This window comes from Mangifera indica, chromosome 1 (genome assembly GCF_011075055.1).
Source record: "Mangifera indica cultivar Alphonso chromosome 1, CATAS_Mindica_2.1, whole genome shotgun sequence".
Classification (NCBI taxonomy): Eukaryota; Viridiplantae; Streptophyta; class Magnoliopsida; order Sapindales; family Anacardiaceae; genus Mangifera; species Mangifera indica.
In genome coordinates this window covers 11837488-11850993 of record NC_058137.1, presented here as the reverse complement: position 1 = coordinate 11850993, position 13506 = coordinate 11837488, and positions in this window count along the sequence as shown.

Sequence of the window (13506 nt, the reverse complement as noted above, 5' to 3'; positions counted from 1 at the left end):
TTTAGAACATCACTTGGTACTTTTTTACATCTATTTCTACGTAATTAAGGATTATTGTTGTCACTATTCATGATAGGTTGGAGTCTAATCTCATTGCTCTTACTAAGTTGACATGGATAAGGCAACTTCTCATTGCTTCCATAATCTAGAACAAGTAAAGGTATTATCTTTTGAGACTCAACTAATAGTAGTTGAAATGTACCTTTTCCCCATTTTCCTTCTATTTGATATAGATGAAAACTTTTATCAATATCATCCATATTCTAAAAATGTCTTCTATAAATGTAATATCTCTTGATTCAATTTCAATTATTCATCCATTAGAATCCTCCCCAATGAACATGTACCCTTTGGAGTATTTAAAGTGTCTTATAAAAAGATACATTTATGTCCTCTCGATCCCAATTTGGAAGAGTCATGGATATATACTATTGACCCCAAGGTCATAGTCGATTTAAATCAAGTTTTCTTCTTGTTCGTAACTCATAAGGAGTAAAAGCGATTGATTTAGTAGACACTTGATTAAGTACATAAGTAGTAGTTAACAATGCATCACCCCAAAATGATATCAAAAGATTTGTTTACGCCATTATTAACCTAGTCATGTCCAATAGAGTTCGATTTCTCATTTCCATTGCACCATTTTGTCGTGAGATTCTTGGAATTGTTTATTGTGTCACTATTCCTTTTTCACTACATAATTCCTTGAAATTCTATAGATAAAATATTCATGACTTTGTGATTAGTTCTCAAGACTTTAATTCTTTTGTCTAATTGATTCTTAACCTTATTTATATAACATCTAAAACAATCTATTGATTCTTATTTATGAGAGATCAAATAGACATGACCAAATCTTGTATAATCATCTAAAAAGGTGAAAAATATGAATAGAATTATATTTCTCTTTTATTTTCATTTATCTCAGTGGTACATGATTTATAAATATTCTAAATCTTAAATAAAGTAACAAATATAAAAATAATTAATACACAAGAGGAAGACATATATTTAAAATATATTCTATAATAAGAAATAATATATTTGAAATATATTCAAATATATTCTAACATATTTAGAATATATGCTAGCTAAAGTAAATCACCTAAAGAAAAGGAAACAAAATAAGTGAAATCATGCCAAATATGAATGACATCACGAAATCTTAGAATTATTCCACATTCCCTCTTAACTTGGTTTATAGATGTTTATCAAACTCAATTTGGAACTTAATTCTTCGAAGTTGATACGCGATAGTGGCTTCATCATGATGTCAGTAATTTGATGCACATTAGTATATAAGACAAAGTTATAAAATCTGACTTAATCTTCTCCCAGATGAAATGACGGTTTATCTTGATATGTTTGGAATGATCATGATGTACAAGATTCCTAGCAATACTTAGTGTTACTTGGTTATCGTAATAATACTTTGGTAAAAAATAAATTTCGAGTCTTGAACTTGCAAAGAATGTGTACTTGTCTTTGACTCGTCTTGAGAAGTTAGGGAATTTGAAGGAACAACACTCGATTTTGGTTTAATTTCAAACTCTATAGGTTGAGTTACTTCATAGCTTAGTGGGTTTGAAATTGGAAGGACATTTTCTGGTAGAGCAACAAGAGGAGGAAAAGAAGAATGTGTCAAAAGGATTGAGGAACTTATGTAGGGATTGAATTCAAAAAAGGTGAAATCATTTTTATCCTAAATATGATGTTCTTCAATTGACTCACTCTCCCCCTAAATATTAGATTTTGGATTAAAAGGTTGATTTTTTTTTAAGGTAATGTTCATTAAAACGAAAAATCAATGTTTTTGGAAAGAATAACACTTATACCCTTTTTTCTGTAAGAGAATACCCAAGGAAGATACATTTTTTGGATTTTGGGTCCAATTTGCTTCAATGGGGTTTATTTATGTGAACAAAGGCTAAATAATCGAATACCTTCAAGGGAATGGTGGAGATGAGGTGAGAATTTGGAAAGAACTAAAGAAGGACTTGACATGGTGTTTTGAAGTTTAAAACTCATAATGACATTTTATTTATGGGATAGGTAGATGTAAGGATAGCTTGCCTCCAAAAATATTTTGGAACATTAAAGTTGAACATAAGAGATCTAGCTACTTCCAATAAGTATCTTTTTTCCCTTTCTAAGACTCCATTTTGTTGTGGGGTTTCAATATAAGAACATTGATGGACAATTCCTTGATCAAAGAGCTATTTTCATAGATAATAAGAAAAATATTTTTTGGCATTATTAGCTTGAACGATTTGAATTTTGCTATTAAACTAGGTTTGACCATATTGTTGAAATTTTGAAAAAATTTTCCATTTCGGATTTCTCCCTTATAAGAAATAGCCATGTGACTCGAGTATGATCATCAATAAACAAAAAAAACCACCTAAAATTCGTGATATTTTTTATTTTAGATAGACACATATCGCTAGGAATAAGAGCAAAAGGATGGGATGATTTGTATGGACCATATTGATATGAATTTCAAACATGTTTTAATAATTGACAAATCTCACAATGAAACAAATTGGGATTTATATTCAAAAATAAAGATGGGAACAATTTTGCAAGATATTGAAAACTTGGATGACTTAATCGATAGTATCATAACATAAATACACTATCTTTATTTTGAGAAAACATTGAAGATGACACATGACTTTGAGGTGTACACTTGGTAGATTGATGTTGCCGCTTTAAATACCCCTTCACCTTTCAAGAGGTAAAGACCTATAGACAACTTAACATCACCAAGAGTCTTCCCCGAATTCATGGCCTAAAACACACAATTTTGAGAAGCAAATTTAGTGATACAATTTAAGTCATTGGTAAGTTTACTGATAGACAGCAAATTATAGTCTAGATTTAGGACCAATAACACTAAATTTAGCATTATGTCCTTTAAGAGAGAGACTGAACTAGCTCCTGTCACTTTTAAAAGAGAACCATCAGTAATTTTTAAAAAATAATTATGAGTGTATGAAATAAAATCTTTAAACAATTTTGCATTCTTGGTCATATGATCTAATACACGTGAGTCAACAATCCAGGATTTTAATCCAATTTTATAAACTTTCAAAGCAGTTGTAAAGTTTCCTTTCTAGACAATCAAATTTGTTCCAATAATTACGTCCAATAGTTCTTAGGAATGAGATTGGATTGTTTGAGTCAAAAACTTTTAAAGAGCATCAAGTTGTTCTTCACTAGAGGGTTAGGCTTAACAGATGAAGAATATTCATCAGTAAGGATAAAGGTAGTGTTTACATTGCTTTGATAATCACTCTGTCCATATGGTTTATAATCTAGTGGCTCAATCCCTAACATTCATCTTTTATATGCCCCAACTTTCGGCAATGTTCACACTTAAATCTCCTTTTCTAGGGTTGGTTTTCATTGGAATTGGTTGCATTTCCTTGGGCTACCATGGTTGAAGTGTAACCTCTCCTAACCATTGGGTGTGTTACAGAGAAATGGCATGAGTTCCCCTATTTTAGAGGGCCCAGGGAATTTTTTTCTCTTTTTAATTATGCCCTGTAACACTCCCAATTAACAATTCACACAAACCAGTCTTACCAACTGACTGGATTTTCATCAACTTAATCACAATTACTACAATAAGTACATAATAATAATCATTATAAAAATTATCACCCACAGAACTTTATAAACAATTTTCATAACTAGCCATATATATATATATACATATATAGATATAGCTATACAAATCATATATATATATATAGATATAAGAAACAAAATATATACATATCCACTAAATCTACATCAGGTATATATATATATACATATATTCACATATACATCAAAACATATAAATCAACAAGATTATGGTGTCTTTCTTCCTCAGTCTCATGTCTCATTAGTGCTCCTCGGGAACTTTTGTTGCATTTCTTTACCTGTAAAATATTAAATTAAACAGAGTGAGCGACTATGGCTCAGTAAGGAAATCATACTCAACACTTAAAGCATTTTATACCAGTACTAATCTTTTCCATACTCAGCGTGTCTAAACTATTTACCACAAAATAATTGACACAAAACACGCATTTAACACGTATCATAATTCCTTTCTTTCATACATTTATTCATTTTCTTACTATACAGATATGATTCACTTGTTATGATTTATGCATGTATGAGTGCCATGACATTTCTATTTTCTGATCGTACATCTTTCTCAACTCTTTATCAGCCACATAGGCTTGTATGCATAATTCTAATGCAAATGACTTTCATAAAATATTTACTAATTTTTTTCTCTCTCTTTCTCATTGACTGGTCTAGACTACATATGACAGTACTTGCAGTCACCATACAAAGTATAATTCTCTCTTACACGCATATTTTTTTCTTTGTTGTCCACACAGTACAGCTAATATTTTTCTTTGCTGTCCACACAGTACAGCTGATATTTTTCTTTTGCTGTCCACACAGTACAGCTGATATTTTTTCTTTGTTGTCCACACAGTACAGCTGGTTGTCCACACAGTACAACCGATTATTTTCTTTGCTGTCCACACAGTACAGCTCGCATATAAAAATTTTAAATATGTTTTCTGTTTTCCTGTATCATATGAGTCATTATAAAACCAAAAATACTTATTTTCCATTTTCTGAAAGCATGCATGACTTGGAAAATATTTTTCCTCTTTCTTTATTTTTTTCTAAATCTTGCATATGTTATGATTCCTCATGTATGCATATATAATCATAATATAAGATATACCCATTCATTGTTTTCCCTTATTCTTTTTATTCCTTATCAAACATCATATTTTTTTCTCATGCATTTATATATATCACATACATTTAATTAATTTCAAAATATACAATGTAGGCTTAATATAAGGGTTATTACACATATTATGCACATAATTAAACAAAATTAACCTATATCATATAAAATGACATTTTTGCCCTTATGGCCAAAATTTACCTTTTTACCCTTATGGCTAAAAATTACATCATGAATCCTAATGAATTTCTTTATCCTTTTAAGCATAAATCACTTTAATTCTAATACCTTACACACTTATATAAGTAAAGGTTATTTAAATAACCTAACTCAAATTTATTTCAAGTATGTAAAGTATGAAATTCTTACATTTTATTTGCTAAATAGATGATTTAAGTTTATTCACCTTCTTTTCTTCTTTCTGGCAACCTTAATCAACCAAAAATATGATCATCCATCAAAACCCTAAACTTGACATATCTTAAAAATTAAATTTCTTACCTTAGAACTGATCAGAATTGACAGATCTACACTTTTTATAACTGGAGGCACTAGAAATTAGGTGGTTTAGCTAGGTTTTTTGGCGAATTTTGGTTAAGGGAAGCTTTACCTAAAAAAATAATGGAGTTCTCGGCAATTGATGAAGAGAATGAATAGGGTATATATTTTATAAGCCTTTTGGACCATTTTGCCCTTAACCTTTTTCATAAATTACTATTTTATCCTTAGCCAATTTCCAAAAACCCTTAGCACCACCATATAATTTCAAGTATGCCATTCAATTTTTATTCCCACTTTGTCCCTTGAATCTTTATAAAATGACCATTTTACCCCCTTTGAAAAATATTGCTCATTTAGTAGTTTTCTATAATTGTTTTGCAATTTCTTTACACAACAAGTCATAAAATCAACTCTAGGGGTAATTTTGGGAGTGGAGTTTACTGACACACCTGAATTCGGATGTTACATTTCTTCCCCCCTTAAAAGAATTTCGTCCTCGAAATTTAAACAAATAAATTGGGAAATCTCTCTCTCATTTGTTGCTCAACCTCCCATGTGGCTTCTTCCACCTTATGATTCTTCCATAATACTTTCACTAATGGAATTGTCTTATTTCGGAGCTCTTTATTTTTATGTCTAGTATCTGCACCGATTGCTCCCTATAAGCTAAATCTTCTTTTAATTCCACATCATCTGATTTTAAGACATGCGAAGGATCGCTAATGTACTTTCTCAATAAAGAAATATGAAATACATTATGAACTCGATCCATACTAGGTGGAAGTGCAAGTCTATAAGCCACCTTGCCCACTCTTTCTAAAATTTCAAATGGGCCAATAAATCTTGGAGCAAGTTTCCCTTTTCTCCTAAATCTCATCACGTGCTTATAAGGGGCTATTTTCACAAAAACTTTGTCACCCGGTTGAAACTCTACTTCTTTCCTTTTCAAATCTGCATAGCTCTTTTGTCTATCTTGAGCTTGCTTCATTCTAGTCTTGATAGTCTTTATATCTTCCACCATCCTCTAGGTTAACTCAGGCCCAAGAACTTGACTCAAATCATCTCGCTCTCCTATGTCATCCCAATGTAATGGGATCTACACTTTCATCCATAAAGAGCCTCATATGGTGCCATTTTAATAGTGGATTGATAACTATTATTATATGCAAATTCTATCAATGGAATTATTTCATGCCAAGTCATTTTGTAATCTAAGCAACAGGCCCTCAACATATCCTCTAGTATTTGATTCACCCTTTCTGTCTGGCCATCTGTTTGAGGATGATATGCTGTGCTAAGTGCCAGCCTCATACCCAATGCTCTTTGTAAGCTACCCCAAAAAGCTGAAACAAATCTGGGGTCTCTATCCGACACAATAGTTTTGGGTACACCATGTAATCTCACAATCTCCCGTATATAAATCTGGGCCAGTTGATTTGAAGCAAAACTATCTTTCATTGGAATAAAATAGGCCGATTTAGTCAATCTATCTATAATCACCCATAATGCATTATAGCCTTTTTGTACTCGAGGTAGGCCAATGATGAAATCCATTGAAATAACTTCCTATTTCCATTTAGGAATACTAAGTGGGTGAAGCAAACCTGAAGGTCTCTGATGCTTGGCCTTGGCCTGTTGACATACCAAGCACTTAGCTACATAGTCTCCAATATCTTTCTTCATACCTATCCACCAATAAGTTTTCTTTAAATCCTGGTACATCTTTACTCCCCTAGGGTGGGCAGTGTAAAGTGTATCATGTGTTTCACTCAAGATTTTCTTTCTCAATTCTAGATCTTGGGGAATACATACCCTGTTTCTGAACTTGAGCACTTCATCTATCATTTGAAACTCAGTTGCTTTCCCTTCACATATCTGTTGACTTATTTTCTGGCACCACAAATCTTCTACTTGCTTCTCTTTTATTTCATTGAAGAGATTAGGTTGAATTTCCAATCTGGCTACTTGACTTCTTATCACCTCAATTCGTTCCCTCTGAAACTCTTTCTGTAACTCTATCTGAATGGTGAGATAAGCTATGACAATCTTTCTACTCAAGGCATCAACTACCACATTTGCTTTACCCGGTTGATATTTAATATCACATTCATAATCTTTGACTAGCTCCAACCATCTTCTTTGTCTCATGTTCAAGTCTTTCTGAGTGAAGAAATATTTTAGACTTTTATGGTCAGTGTAGATATTACATTTTACTCCATATAAATAATGCCTCCAAATTTTTAAAGCAAAAACCACTGCTGCTAACTCTAAATCATGGGTAGAATAGCGTGTTTCATAATCTTTTAACTGCCGAGAGGCATACGCTATCACCTTACCCCTTTGCATCAGCATGGCTCCCAAGCCATTATGCGAGGCATCGCAATAAATATCATAATCTACACCTTCCTCTGGTAATACTAAAATAGGAGCTATAGTCAACCGCCTTTTTAGCTCTTGGAAACTCTTTTCATAATCATTAGTCCATATAAAAGGAGTTCCTTGTCTAGTAAGAGCTGTAAGTGGTTTGGCTAACTGAGCAAAACCTTGTACAAATCTTCTGTAATAATCGGCTAGCCCTAAAAAGCTTCTGATCTCTTTCATAGTCTTCGGCCTTGCTCATTCAAGTATTGTTTCTACTTTACTGGGGTCCACAACTATACCTTCCTTAGTAACCACGTGTCCCAAAAATATTACTTGATCCAACCAGAATTCACACTTAGAGAATTTGGCATACAATTTCTTTTCTTTCAATCTTTGTAGCACAAATCTCAAGTATTCGGCATATTCTTCTTCTGATTTAGAATATATCAAGATATCATCAATAAATACCACCAGGAATTTGTCAAGGCAATCATGAAATACTCGATTCATTAAATCCATAAAGATTGTTGGAGCATTAGTCAATCCAAAGGGCATTACCACAAACTCGTAGTGCTCGTAGCGGGTCCGAAAAGCTATCTTTGGAATATCCTACTCTACAATCCTCACTTGATGATAACCTGATCTCAAGTCAATTTTAGAAAACACTGAAGCTCATTTCAATTGATCAAATAAATCATCAATTCAAGGCAACGGGTATTTATTCTTCACTGTCAATTTATTCAACTCTCTGTAATCTATGCACATACGGAGCGAGCCATCTTTCTTTTTGACAAATAGTATAGGTGCTCCCCAAGGAGAGTGGCTAGGTCTAATAAAACCCTTATCTAAAAGTTCTTGCAACTGTTTCTTTAATTCTTGTAATTCAGCTGGAGCCATTCGATAAGGGGCTTTTGAAATTGGGGCTGAGCCAGGTTCTAACTCAATACTAAACTCCAACTCTCTCTCTGGAGGTAAACCAGGCAGCTCATCAGGAAAAATATCTGGGAAATCTTGTACTATTAGGACATCCTGAACACCCAATCTTTGAATATCACACTCATGTACCACATGAGCTAAATATCCCATACACCCTTTTTTTAACAATTTTTGTGCCTTTACACTACTGATCATCATACTAGGTTGATGACCCTCTCCGAAACTGAAGTGATCTCCATTATCGAGTTAGAATCGAGCCTTTTTCTTTTTATAGTCAATCTCGACTCCATATCTTTCTAAGAAATTCATGCCTAAGATAACATCAAAATCGGGCATATCAAAGACAATCAAGCCCACCTTTAACTCTCTCCCATGTATCACTACCTTCTGGTATTTTAGCATTTTATCTGTAATCACACTCCCCCCATATGGCATCTCAACTCTAATAGAATGGGTAGATCTAACAGGCACTAAACCTACCCTTTTAATAACCCCTGGTGCAATAAAGGAGTGTGTAGCTCCTGAATCAATCAATGCATATAAAGAAACAGAGTGAAAAAAAAAGCTGACCAGTAACTGCAGATGGACTTGTCTTCGTCTGACTATGGGTAGCTGTATAGACCCGTGCATTAGTACCTCTCTCTGGTTGCACTGGCAAAATTAGGTTTTGTGGTGGTTGTATCTGAACTGGCACTTCGGTACTCTGGCAATCTTTTGCTATATGCCCTGGCTGTCGGCATCTATAACAAATCACCTGTTTCTGCTGGTACCAACATTCCCCACTATGACGTCTCCCACAAATCTAACATTGGGGAATATTTTCTTTTCTAGGCTTCTTGTCACTCTTCCAACCTTTTCTACTTGTTTTTGACTGAAATTTTCTTTTTCCCCTATTGTTTCTGAAACTGGAGCCAATTGAACTACCTTCTAATGTTGTAACAGGTGCTGAAATAGTCAATGAAGTAGGTAAAGCTGACCGACTTGGCATCATTGTCTTAGGTGTTATCAATGATGGAGGTGTTGACATGGAAGATGCATTCCTGGGTAGCTTATTAATATATACCTCCAACCTCAATGCTCTCTCCAATGCTTCTTCATAAGTTTGAGGAGGTTGTGGTCCAGCTAGCACATGTAAGGCTATCTCCGGTCTAAGGCCCTGAAGAAATCTGTCTAGTCGGAGACTAGGTGTACTCACCATACCTGGAGCAAAACTAGATAAGACATCAAAACAGGTAGAATAATCCTTTACTGAACCTTCCCCCTGCTGCAAAGAAATAAACTCTTGAACTTTGACTGCTACCACATCAGCTATTCTGTATTGGGCCTCAAATGCTCTTCTAAAGTCTTGCCAGATCATCAGATCCACATTTCTGGTTTCTTTAACTAGGTCCTACCATACGCGGGCCTCTCCCCTTATCAAGAAACTAGTATACCAAACTTTTTCTCTATCAGTCATAGGAAATAAATCTATGGTACTTTCCACCTGTTTGATCCACTCATCAGCCACTAAAGGATCTTTGGTACCTTTAAATTCATGAGGGGTATGCTGACTAGGTAAGGAATAAATGGGCTCAAGTCGCCTTTGAGCTCTAATTTCTCCTCTCCCTTCATTCCTCATTTCATTTTTGATTTCTTCTATAACTTCCTCACGAATCTCACTTCTAATCTCATCTCGGATGGCATCTCTGGCTATATTTTCAGGTATGGGTCTATCTTGACTCTCAGTCAACACCCATTCATTGTTTTCCCTTATTCTTTTCATTCCTTATCAAATATCATATTCTTTTCTCATGCATTTATATATATCACATACATTTAATTAATTTCAAAATATACAATGTAGGCTTAATATAAGGGTTATTACACATATTATGCACATAATTAAACAAAATTAACCTATATCATATAAAATGACATTTTTGCCCTTATGACCAAAATTTACCTTTTTACCCTTATGGCTAAAAATTACATCATGAATCCTAATGAATTTTTTTTATCCTTTTAAGCATAAATCACTTTAATTCTAATACCTTACACACTTATATAAGTAAAGGTTATTTAAATAACCTAACTCAAATTTACTTCAAGTATGTAAAGTATGAAATTCTTACCTTTTATTTGCTAAATAGATGATTTAAGCTTATTCACCTTCTTTTCTTCTTTCTGGCAACCTTAATCAACCAAAAATATGATCATCCATCAAAACCCTAAACTTGACATATCTTAAAAATTAAATTTCTTACCTTAGAACTGATCAGAATTAACAGATCTACACTTTTTATAACTGGAGGCATTGGAAATTAGGTGGTTTAGCTAGGTTTTTTGGCGAATTTTGGTTAAGGGAAGCTTTAGCTAAAAAAATAATGGAGTTCTCGGCTATTGATGAAGAGAATGAATAGGGTATATATTTTATAAGCCTTTTGGACCATTTTGCCCTTAACTTTTCCATAAATTACTATTTTATCCTTAGCCAATTACCAAAAACCTTTAGCACCACCATATAATTTCAAGTATGCCATTCAATTTTTATTCCCACTTTGTCCCTTGAATCTTTATAAAATGACCATTTTACCCCCTTTGAAAAATATTGCTCATTTAGTAGTTTTCTATAATTCTTTTGCAATTTCTTTACACAACAAGTCATAAAATCAACTCTAGGGGTAATTTTGGAAGTGGAGTTTACTGACACACCTGAATTCGGATGTTACATGAAGACTTACTTGTTTACCTCCAAGCATTAACTTCCTTTTACTCTCTTCACAACGAATATTAGAAAAGACTTCTCAGAGTGATGGCAAAGGCTTTAACTCTATAAAAAACTTGAATACATGTTTCTTCTCGATAAGACTCTTCTACTTTAGGCCATTATTAAGACTTTCCCAATCAAAAAACTTGAGTCGATCTAGTTATTGCCAGTGACGATAAAACAGGTTGAAGTATTAGGTGACATTGAGGTCTTTTTGACAAAGATCATTAAGGTTGCTTTCTATCCTGAATAATTCTAATGTATTTTCTTTGTTAGTAAAAGTTTTCTTGGCTACATTCCAAATCTCTTTAGTCGTGTCGTAGAACATAAAATGTTTGCTAATTTCTATCGTCATGGAATTGATTAACCATGAGATCACCATGTTGATCTTAACATTACAAACTTTGAATTTAAGGCCTTCATTTGGTGATACGATTATAACTCCAGTAATGTAGTCTTATTTCCCTTTACCTCACATGTACATCAAAACTAATTGAAACCACTGAACATAGTTTGGGCCTAAGAGTTTTTGAATGGTGATGGGGGAATAGACACATCAGAACTACTAAGATTTAAAAATGTGGCAATTTCGGGAACAACAGTGATATCAAAGGAAAAAAGTTGGATGATGGTAGCTATAGGATCAATTTTTTAGAGATTTGGCTCTGATACCATAAAAAATATGAATAGAATTGTATTTCTCTCTTATTTTCAATTATCTCAATAGTACATAATTTATACATGTTCTAAACCCTAAATAAAGTAACAAAAATCAAAATAATTAACATAAAATATCACACAATAGGAAGACATATATTTAGAATATATTCTAACAGAGGAAATAATATATTCAAATATATTCTAACTAAAATAGATCACTTAAAGAAAAGGAAACAAAATAAGTGAGATCACACTAAATCTAAATAAAATCACAAAATCTTAGAATTATTCCACAAAAAGTAATAAAATATAAGGCACCATGTCTCATCTTAACATTCGTAAAACCACTAATAGCTAAGTGCACAAGTTGCAAAGGAAGTTCAACTCTTACAACTTTGTCAAATAGTTTTTTTATAGCTTTTCCAACTAGGTAATCCTCGTAAACAAGCAAGTTTAATTTTGTGATAAGTTCTAATAAACCTTTATTGGTCATTTTATTCATTCTATCTTGGACAATATGTCTTAATCTAGTATGTCATGTATTTGCATCCATATTTATACAATTAATAGTCATAAATAATAAAAAACTAACATTATTATCATAATCATAATGTATGGTGTCTAACACCATGAAACCATTTGAAAGAAAACCCGATCCATAAAAGCAAGTATGAGAATAAATTTTATTTGAGTTCTAAGAGAAATGTAAATTATATCCTAATTTTAATAAAACAAATATATAAACCAGATTTCACTAAATTTCTTAAGTGTTTAGGACTTTGTGTAGGTATAGGGTTTGACCACCTCACAAAACTAATTTGCATATGTCTATCTCTTTCACTTCAACTTTTGTATTATTGCCTACATAAATCCATCGTGTCTACCTCAAGATTCAATAAAACTCTATAAAAGCTCTCATGTTGTAAGCAGTATGGTTTGTGGCTTTTGAGTCTACAATCCACATAGGATGAGATTTAATTAATAAAATAGTATTGGAAATATAAATCTCATAATTTGAGATTGAATGAGACAATACTTTTTTTGGCTCCGTGTACTCACAGGCAAAGTGACCATTTTTGCCACAGTTATATTAGTTCATTTGGGTATTATTTCTTTTTCCAATGCACTTACCTCTTTTGAGATTGAATTGCTTATTCCTTTTCATTAGTCCTTGGACGATCTCTTTCCTTTTCTTGGACTTACGCCATTTTCTCTTTAAGCTAGAAAATTTCTTAAAATTGGACTCAACAACAAATGTATGAGCATTTAATCCAATAGCTTTTAGGAGCTTGTCTTCTAGCTCAAAGTGGTAAGCAATGTTTGAGAAAGTCCTAATGTTTTCAGTATGGGTCATGTAGATTTTTATGTATTCCTAATCATTGAGAAGAGATCATATAATAGTTTGAACTTGTTGCTCATCTGTCAGGTGATGCCCAACCGACATCATATTCAACATTTACCTCAAATACTACTTATCGTTTTATTGGGGACCTTTTTATAAGTGTCAAATATGATAGTTAATTGCTTGAGCTTG